The 8933-nt window shown below is 49.5% G+C and overlaps 1 protein-coding gene across 1 annotated transcript in view; it reads left to right on the top strand.

The window, feature by feature from the left end:
- Positions 1-7139: 7139 nt before the first annotated feature.
- The window catches only part of YPEL2 (yippee like 2), a 54637-nt gene continuing 52843 nt past the window's right edge, over positions 7140-8933 (top strand). Inside the window, exon 1 of the mRNA XM_081172240.1 lies at positions 7140-7266. The gene's annotated coding sequence lies outside the window, so the exon portion shown is untranslated. The remainder of the gene's footprint in view (positions 7267-8933) is intronic.

The following is an 8933-nucleotide window of genomic DNA, read 5'->3' as shown; positions in this document are numbered from 1 at the left end:
ACTCAGCTCACTTGCTCCCCCATCCAGGAAAGCACAAAATAGGACCAGAGTTCAAAGACGTATCTCAGCCGGGCAAACACTCAAGGCACAAAGCAGGTCGAGTGAGGGGTGTGTTCTGGGGAGAGTTCTGAGGGCCAGACCCAGAGGGCAAAATTTGATACCCTGGGCCTGAAGACCCCTTCTCCCAATAAACTATAATTGGATCTATAATAATAATAATAATAATAATAATAATAATAATAATAATAATAATAATAATAATAATTTATTTATACCCCGCCCATCTGGCTGGGCTTCCCCAGCCACTCTGGGCGGCTTCCCAAAAAATATTAAAATACTGCAATACATCAAACACTAAAAGCTTCCCTAAACAGGGCTGTCTTCAGATGTCTTCTAAAAGTCTGGTAGTTGTTGTTCTCTGGTGGGAGGGTGTTCCACAGGGAGGGCGCCACCACTGAGAAGGCCCTCTGCCTGGTTCCCTGTAACTTGGCTTCTCGCAGTGAGGGAACCGCCAGAAGGCCCTCAGGGCTGGACCTCAGTGTCCGGGTAGAACGATGGGGGTGGAGACGCTCCTTCAGATATACTGGACCGAGGCCGTTTAGGGCTTTAAAGATCAGCACCAACACTTTGAATTGTGCTCGGAAATGTACTGGGAGCCAAAGTTCTGGATTAGTTGTAGTTTCCGGGTCACCTTCAAAGGTAGCCGCACATAGAGCGCATTGCAGTAGTCCAAGCAGGAGATAACCAGAGCATGCACCACTCTTGCGAGGCAGTCCGCAGGCAGATAGGGTCTCAGCCTGCGTACCAGATGGAGCTGGTAAACAGCTGCCCTGGACACAGATTTGACCTGTGCCTCCATGGACATCTGTGAGTCCAAAATGACAGAAATAAGAGATTTTGTTCTACACTTCTAGGTTTTAGCCCCCTCAGGCTCAGAGGGTTGCATGCATGAAGCTATTCTTGTTTTCTCCCCTTCCCTGGATAAGAAGTCCTAAACTACATTCCAGCTATCAAGACAAAACATCTCCCCATATCTGTGATGCTTTGAGCCTTGTTGATGGAGGAATGCTGCAAGATGCAGTGAACTTCCTTGTGCAGAGTACACACACACATGCAGCCTCAACCGTAGTGGGGGGAATGTTTGTCCAGCCCAGGTGAGTGGCAGAGCCCATGCTGAAGTTCCCGGACTCAACCCCCAGCATTGCCAGGTAAGGCTAGGAAAAACTCCCTGGAAAGCTGCTGCCAGCCAGTGATGGCAACATTTGAGTTAGGCAGATCAATGGTCAGCTGCGGCAGGAGATGATTCCCAATGAGGATGGCACTGGCACGGCTTGCAGGGTCGTTGTGTGCCTTGCAGAGATGATACATGCACAACTCTCTGTTCAAAAAGCCTTTGGTAAATCTCAACAGTTATCAGGATTAGCTGGGCTGGATACCCAAATGGGGGAGAAACCAGCAAGATTACTATATAGCTCAAGCTGACTATTCTTGCGGGGTGGGGTTGAATTATCCAAACAAGCCATCTGCCAGTTGTTTTCGAAACAGTGGTGGGTGGCTGCTTCCCCGTTGTTACAACACGGTGGTTTTTCTTGGGAATTCCTTCTCAGGCTAGCTGAAATATTGATGCATTAGATCTGTTCTTTCTTGCTTCGCTGGCACGTTCCGTTGTGCTTGCAAACTCTGAAGAGCCAACAGATCTGGGGAAAGCAAATGATCTTAGCACATCCTGGGAGCTGGGCCAGTGTTCTGAACTGTGGTGTTAGATCTCCGGTAGTTCAAGTGGCGTTGGCAGTCCAGGCTGCTGAAACCCCTCCAATCTACTGACAGAGTTGTTTAAAAGGGTTACTTGCTAGTGGGCATGTGGCGAGATGCACAAAAACCCTGTATGCCATTTCTAAAAGGAATAAAACAATAGTTATCAATAAAAAGCAGCTATTTGAAAATTAAAAAAAAAGTTAAGATCAACGATAAGATAAAGCAGTTTAAAACCTGTCGTCCCCCCCTCTCTGAAGGGAATCACATCTTCCATTGCATTCTACTCCCTTTCAAAGCCTCCCCTGCCTGCCTCCAGGCCCCCCCCCCATGTTTCCAGAGCGTTCAACTGAGGAGGGCTGTATATAAAACAAGAGCCAGGCCCCTCTCTCTTCCTCATTGTCTTTCTCTGCATGGAAACCTTGCCTAGATGATCCTGCTTCTTCTGGCACCCAAATAAATCTTGGGCACAAAGGGAGCTATCTGTAGGTCATGTGTGCAATGCGATCCCTTCATTTATTTGCTGCACAAACTATGATCAGAGCCGTTTTAAAACGGGGGGGCCATTGACTGCCTGAAGCTGGTTCCGGGTTCAATCACAGGCACTTCCAGGTAGGGCTGGGAGAAGCCCCTGCCTGAAATCCTGCAAGAACTTCTGCCAGGCGGTGTAGATCAGGGTTGGTGAACCATCAGCCCTCCAGATGTCACCGGACTCCAACTCCCATCATCCCTAACCACTAGCCATGGTGATCAGGGCTGATGGGAGTCGGAGTCCAATAACATCTGGAAGGGGACGTGGGTGGCACTGTGGGTTAAACCACAGAGCCTAGGGCTTGCTAATCAGAAGGTCGGCGGTTCGAATCCCCACGACGGGGTGAGCTCCCGTTGTTCGGTCCTAGCTCCTGTCCACCTAGCAGTTTGAAAGCATGCCAGTGCAAGTAGATAAATAGGTACCACTCTGGCGGGAAGGTAAACGTTTCCGTGCGCTGCTCTGGTTCGCCAGAAGTGGCTTAGTCATGTTGGCCACACGACCTGGAAGCTGTACGCCGGCTCCCTCGGCTAATAAAGCGAGATGAGCGCCGCAACCCCAGAGTCGGTCACGACTGGACCTAATGGTCAGGGGTCCCTTTACCCTTTACCTAACATCCGGAAGGTGCTAGTGTGTGATGCGCTGTGTGTGATGTGCTCAATGATTTCTCTTCTGCTGTGTTTACTGCCTTGCCGTTATTGCATGCTAAACACCCGTCAGTCTCAAGGTTTTGTTTTGTTTTTGTTTTGACAAAGATAAAGGGCTATAAATTTTTAAAACAGTATAAAAATGAAATGTTAAACGTATCTGTCTAGCAGGGGTTGGAAACAGCAGACTTGAAACAGCAGGAGTTTGGTTAGCCTCCAACACAGTAAGAAAGAGAAAAGTCTTGCGGGCCCTGCAAACTCCAACAGATTCATTGCATTTCATTTTTTTCCATTATGTTTTCTTAATTTTCAACATACACAAACACAATTTCATATTTTCTCTTATCTTTGTCGACTTCCCACCCCGTTTTCCATAGAGTTGTTGTTTCTCCTTTTCTGCTTCACCCTATCTTCTATCAATTAAATCATAACCACAATTTTATAATCTAATCTAATGTGTTGCTCATAGCTCAAATCCTGCTCTTGAGTTCATCCTACTATAGTATTTCTTTAAATAGTCCAAAAAAAAAGCATTCATTCTTCCATAAAACCCTTGCCTCTTAGATCCTCTTAGTTTTGCTGTTAATTTTTCCAGTTCTGCATAGTCACATTATCTTACTTATCCATTCTTCAGTCCAACAGACTTATTTATGGCATTCCCTTTGTGGACTAGAGTCCTGTTTAGGCATGAAGCCTTGCACTTGGTGCGTAGCTGTGATGCCTATAGGGTCTGGTAGGGCGGAAAGCAAGGAGCCCAACACCAGGTGGCGCTAGAACCCCTTATTGGCAGAGCCAGGACTTCCTTTTATTTGTCCTGAGTTTCCCAACACTCAGTCTTCTAGTGTTATGAGCGAAGGAGAAAAACTGCCTACTCTCTTCATGCCATGCATAATTTTATAAACTTCTCTCGTGACACCTGTTTTGCGTCTTGCTGTTGCTGGTGAGTTGCTGTTTTGGGTTCGGAGGTGATCCGCAAGGAATCGCACGCCCTACACCCAAGGCCAGTGAGAGGGGAGTATAATTATTCAGATTCTGGATGCTAGTGTCATAGGCTGGGCTGGATGGCTCCTTTTGAGTTGCACAGCATGTAAGAAAAGCTTCCTGTATCAGGCCAAAGGCCCAGCTAATTGAGTATCCTGATTTTACAGTAGCCAACCAGACGCTTGCGGGGAAACCTCAAGAGGGACTGCAGCCCAAGAGCACTCTCCCTACTGCCTGCCCTACATTTTGCAGTAACTGGTATTCAGAAGCATGATGGCTTCTGCCAACTGTGGAGGCAGGGCATAGTCACCATGGCTAGTACAGTTGTACCTTGGAAGCCAAATGCCTTGGGAGTCGAGCGTTTTGGCTTCCGAACGTTGCAAACCCAGAAGTTTGCGAATGTTCTTTGGAACCCGAACGTCCGGTGCAGCTTCCGATTGGCTGCAGGAGATTCCTGCAGCCAATCGGAAGCCGCGCCTTGGTTTCCAAACATTTTGGAAGTAGGAATGGACTTCCAGAATGGATTCCATTTGACTTCCAAGGTACGACTGTAGCCATTGATCATGGAACCCCCAAATGTTGTTGTGTTGGCATCCTTCTGTCTTGGGAGACAGTGGAGGAGTGCACCTTGGGAGGCGAAGTCAAACTGTTGGAGAGTTACAGTGCCTGCTGTGGCTGTAGAAACAGATGCGGGAGAGACATGTTTTGTTGCAGTTGGGGCAGAGGAAGACGTCCGGTTGTGCTGATGCAGGCTTATTCCCTCTGCGCTTGTCTTGGCTGTCATTCCTCCTTTGGTTAAGCCAAGTGCAATACTGACTCCCATACCCTTAACAAGTAAATTTAAATGATGCAATTCAAATTGTTCTAGGATTGGGGTTGGGCTGGGGGTCTCTTCCAATCCTGTGGTTTTTACAGCTGTGTAAGGTTTGAGTCTGCAGAAGAGGATAGTTTTACTTTATTATTTTATGGTCAAGCTAGTGTCTCACGTCAAACAGATAGTCTGGGACATTCTCTTTTGTTTGAACCTTTGCATAACTAGAGTTGCTGGGCACAAGTGATTTGTTGCCATAGGAGCTAATAGCTGGAGACCCTTCTGGAAGGTGAGCTGGAGAGGGCCTTTTTTTCTTCCTCCCCTCTCCCCTGGAGGTGATGTTATTGCTGTGTGTGAAAGAGAACAGGGAGCCCAGAAATATAGGAAACTGCCTTCTCCTGAGTCAAACAACTGGTCCACAGAACTCAGTATTGTCTACACTGACTGGCAGCAGCTCTGCAGTGTTTCAGGCAGGGGGCATTCCCAGTCCTACCTGGAGGTGCCAGGGACTGAACTAGGCACTCTGCCCACCTGGGATTCCCAACAACTGGTCATAACCTGCATCAGCCCCAGTCAGCATGGCCAATGGTCAAGAATGATGGAGGCTGTAAGCCACAACATATGGAAGGTTTGGGAAAGCTGTCCTAAGCAAAAGAATAAAAGGACACAAATCTGACCTCAGAAATGGCAGCATTCAGAAAGGAGTAGGAGCACATTTCAAGGTGTCAGGGCATTCCCCACTGATGTTAGAATTGCCAGACTTGAAGGATGGAATTTAAAAGGAAGGATCACGAGTGAAGCTGCTACATTGCAAATACTGGAGACATCCAATGCAATTCATTTGGGACTTAATAGAGACAGTGGTTTGCAGTTGTAAATTCACTCAGCACTACCAAGTCGGTTTGTTTCATAGCCTATCAACTGCTTCCCTAAAGAGTCTCTGTGCTTATCCTGCCTGCATTGTAGCTCTAATCTGAATGGTCACTACCTGCGTTTCTGGCATTTCTGTTTTCCTCTGACTCCAATGCATACATCTCTCCTTCTACTGCTATGAACATGTGAGTGTGTGTATACACCCCTGTAACTGAGAATCACCGCCATATATGGGGATGAAGTAGACTCTAGTTCAGCACACCTTGGGCCGGAATAACAAACGTGTGCTCCTTCAACGTGCCACAAGACTCTTTGGGGTTTGTTGTTCTTGTTTTGCAGTAAACAACCGGCAAGCGGAATTCTCCTGATTCTTATCTCCTGGCCAAGCCTACAATCCTAAACCCAATTAACTGGGGTGGGGTGGTGGAAATAAGCACCATTTAATTCAATGCAATTTACTTCTGAGTAATAGACATCACCTTGCCAACAAAGGTCCCTATAGTTAAAGCTATGGTCTTCCCAGTAGTGATGTATGGAAGTGAGAGCTGGACCATAAAGAAGGCTGATCGCCAAAGAATGGATGCTTTTGAATTCTGGTGCTGGAGGAGACTCTTGAGAGTCCCATGGACTGCAAGAAGACCCAACCTCTCCATTCTTAAGGAAATCAGCCCTGAGTGCTCACTGGAAGGACAGATCCTGAAGCTGAGGCTCCAATACTTTGGCCGCCTCATGAGAAGAGAAGACTCCCTGGAAAATACCCCGATGCTGGGAAAGATGGAGGGCACAAGGAGAAGGGGACGACAGAGGACGAGATGGTTGGACAGTGTTCTCGAAGCTACCAGCATGAGTTTGACCAAACTGCGGGAGGCAGTGGAAGACAGGAGTGCCTGGCGTGCTCTGGTCCATGGAGTCATGAAGAGTCGGACACGACTAACGACTCAACAACAACAAATCCAATGCAATTTACTTCTGAGTAATAACCATAGGGGTCCATGGGGTCACGAAGAGTCGGACACGACTAAACAACAATAGCCATAGGACTGCAGATCGGCAACTTGGGACACCCGCGCCTCGCACGATTCCAAGCCGTTACCTGGGAGCAAGCCCCATAGAGGTGAACGGGGCTTGCTCCCGAGGAAGCCCATTCCCCGCTCCTCCGCCTTGGCTCGGGATGCTGCACCCCGCGGCCCCTTTAAGGCGCGCTGCGTTCGGTTTGTTATCTTCCCTCCCACCTCCCATGCTGGCGGGGCCTCCGCGCTTGCCATTGGCTGCCTGGCCGCCCAGCTGTTGTCTGCGCCTCTCAGCTCCCTCTTCCTCCGAGCTGGGGGGGGACAGCCCCGGGAACCCAACCCGCCGCCGCTTCCCATTGGCCCCTCGGAAAAAAGGGGGCTGCGGCCGCCGGCAGCCAACCGGCTGGGTGTTGCTAGGTGCCAGGGCGCGTCTATTGGCTGGCTGGGGTGGCCATCAAAGGAGCAGGGGGAGGGCCCTCTCCTGCCCTTTATAAAGGGGAGGGGTGTTCGCCAGCGGGGGTTGGAAATCAGGGGCGCCTTCGGGGAAAGGGGAGGGAGCTGCAGAGCTGGAGGAGGCTGGATCTCTCCAGGGGGGGCCTGCTCCTTCTGCGCGCCGCTTGCGTTGCGGGAGGCTGGAGAGGCTCCAGCGCCGGGCAGGTGCGGGTGAGTGCAGAATTGGTCCTGATCGATCTGTGTGCTGCTGCTTTTTTATAAAATCAAAATGTGTTTTTTTAAAAAATATGTTGCGGGGATCCAACCTCCAGAAAGCGGGGTGATCTGGGAGTGGAGGCGCGCCAAGCACTTGGAAATCCAGGGATCCCGGAGTTCTTCGTTACGCACGGTGCGGGGCGCAGAAGGAAAACAAACGCCGCCGTGCGTAATGAAGAACAACTCCGGGATCCCGGGATTATTTTGGGAAAGCGGGTGGGGAGGGCGATCCTTTTGGCCAGATCCGACTCTTTCCCGCCGCCGCCGTCCTTCCCCCCCCCCCCACTCCGCCACTCCGTCCAGGAGGGAGATCGGGGGCTGGATCGGCGCCCAGAGGCCAAATCGCCTGGGAAGCCTGGGATGGCGCGCGCCGAGCGAACCGCAGGAGACGTGACGGCTCTGTCTGGAGCTGTGTTCCAGCCTCGCCAAGGGTCACTACTTAATTCCCGGCGTTATTACGCTTTTAATCTCCTGCCGCTCTCCTCCTCCTCCTCTCTCTCTTTCTCTGTCCCGGATCTCCCCCCCAAAAAGAGCATCTCTAGGGTTCCCTGGATTCCTGGCCATTTCTGATTGTTTTCATTTATTTCCACTCCTGCCCACTTTTTGAATTGGGAAGCTGGGTTGGGGGGGGGGAAATAACCTCCATTCTGTGGGCACAATGCAATGGCAGGCAAGTCTACTCGGAAGTAAGACCCCCTGGACGCCGGTGGGGCTTGCAATCCCTTGGGTTGTGCCCCGCGTCAGGCGTACTAGGATAGACCCATTGAAATAAAACGAGCGTGGCTATTACAGACCCATTAATTCCAACGGGTCTACTCTCGAGTAGAACTTTGCTGGATGCCATTCCTAGTAACTGCGTGTTGCAGCCAGTACTGGATCTGCTCAGAGTAGGTCCACTGACTACAATGGTCCGCGGCTGAACCTCTTCCGCTTGAGGCGCATGTGTTTGAGACCCAACTTATTTACGTGATAATAAGTTGCTGCAAACTGATTTTAGCGTTGTGCTTCGATTGTTGTAAAGACCTTTAGGGTGAAGGGTATAAACGGCCCCATTAATTTAAATAGGTCTACTGTGAGTAAAAGGTAGTTGACTGCAACCCTGTGTTTAGAGGTACAGCATTTTTACTGAAGGAAGCCTAGATCCAGCAGCCCCCCCCTTCATTTCTTTCCAGGTTTTGAAATGGTTTATTTGCTGCTGTTTAAGCTTTTCCACAGGTCAACGTGGAATCAATGGTAGCCTGGGCAGAGGGCTGCCTTTCTCTGTTTTGATTCCGGTTTGCGTCAATCCCCAGGGCTTGATTTATCAATGGTACTGTGCAATTCGAAAAGGATTTGGAGAGGGTGCAATTGGGTGCCCCTTTTCACAATATACCAGAGTCCTGAGGACCCTAAGTGAAGCTGCTTTTGAGAAAGTCTCTCTCTCTTTCTCTCTCTCTGTAGCTTGTGGGGTGAGCTGTTCACAATTATGTCTGGGTGCCTATTTCCCCATTTATAATTTCCACAATTACAAAACTGTCTAGGGAATGCGTTTAGGGGCGGAATAATCCATCGCAGTGTTAAGCCGCAACAGTGTTTTAAATATGTTTCAGTCTCTGCAACATCTTGCAACATTTCAGCCCTTG

This window comes from Podarcis bocagei (genome assembly GCF_964188305.1).
Source record: "Podarcis bocagei genome assembly, chromosome: 15".
NCBI lineage: Eukaryota > Metazoa > Chordata > Lepidosauria > Squamata > Lacertidae > Podarcis > Podarcis bocagei.
Note: the sequence above shows the minus strand (reverse complement) of the source record. Positions and strands in the feature narration are given on the sequence as shown.